Below are 1,453 nucleotides of genomic sequence, written 5' to 3' on the forward strand. Positions count from 1 at the left end.
AACCAAAACCCAACAAAAAAGGTGAGAAAATTAATCTACAACCTTAACAGTCTAATTTAGTCACTTTCACTCAACAGTAAAATATCTTAATCTATTGACATTAAATTAAGAACACATTTTCTAAATAGTTATTTTAATGTAACAAAATATTGTCATTTAATATTTATTACAAGTTTTTTAATTTTGAAATTTCATAACTTTTTGTAACATAAAAAAGCTTTACAATCTTGACATTTATTTACCGTGTATCTAAAAACTTAAGCGTACACAACAACAACTGTGTTGTGTTAAAACTACAACTTTTTTGGGTGTTTTTTTTAAAAATATTATCATATCTAATTATTTTTTATACATAAATTTCTGAACAGTGCAATAACATCTTTTTAGATTTAAAAAAAATAAGTAAGTAAAACCTAAAGAAAATGTTATTGCTCAAAATTTTTCCTCTTACTTATCCAAGAACTTATTTGTACTCATAAAATTAATACACCCTTTTTTTATGTTATGCTCTTCCCATTTGAACAGTACTGGTGACTAAACTGTTGCAAGATTGGTGGATTTACTCATAATTAGTGTGAAAAATCAAACTTGAACCATCTAAATTAACTTACTCAAGATCCATGCTGTTGCTAAACCTAATATTTTGTTCCAAGCCAGCTCAGATCACTTGCTTGTTGATGAAGATAAATACTGTATTTAACTATATATATACAATAACACTAACTATCAGCTAATAGGAAAAGACTATCATGCGCAATAAATAAAATTGAGGACAGTAATTGGTTCTAAAAACTTGTGAATGACAACATTTGTGATGAATTAATTGTGTAACATTAAATCACTCATCTATTGCACATGAAGTAAAATTTCAACATCGGTATTATTTTTTATACTATTACAGTTCTTACAAACAGGATTTGAAAAAAGATATGTTGGTTTAAAAACATGAATAGGACATTACAAACCAGGTATTACATCATATCGTAATAAATGGAATACACCATACTAAAGTGTATGGCTGGAAAAAAAATATTGTATATCATCTTCTATCAAGGTTACAAAGTCCAAAAGATTGGAATTACTTTTTGGAAAGTAAAATTCTCTTCTAGAATTATAAGATCTAAATCTTTGGGACCGTAAACTAGTTTAAAGATAATCCTATATATACATCTTAGTAGTTTTATCACTTATATATGACATTTTTGTTATTTTATTTTGAACATTGATCTATTTTAAAAATAAACATTTTATCTGTTTTAGTGAGAAAATATTTATTTTGTAAATTATTAAAAAGTGCGGTTGAAATTCTCAAGGTACTTGGCTGCCACCTCTCATTTGAGTCTATGAAAATTAGTAAGTTCTTAATTTGGCAGGTTTATTGAATACGTGTGTATAAAGACATACAGTTTTTTCAATTGAACCATTGTAATTTTTTTATATATATATATATATA

The 1,453-nt window shown here is 25.7% G+C and overlaps 1 protein-coding gene across 3 annotated transcripts in view; it reads left to right on the plus strand.

Annotated features, from left to right (window-relative positions):
* LOC106463562 (CREB-binding protein-like) overlaps positions 1 to 1,453 on the plus strand; it is a 38,859-nt gene that overhangs the window by 16,291 nt on the left and 21,115 nt on the right. The gene's annotated exons all lie outside the window — the stretch shown is intronic.

The sequence above is a fragment of the Limulus polyphemus genome, unplaced genomic scaffold, assembly GCF_000517525.1.
Source record: "Limulus polyphemus unplaced genomic scaffold, Limulus_polyphemus-2.1.2 Scaffold1438, whole genome shotgun sequence".
Taxonomy (NCBI): Eukaryota; Metazoa; Arthropoda; class Merostomata; order Xiphosura; family Limulidae; genus Limulus; species Limulus polyphemus.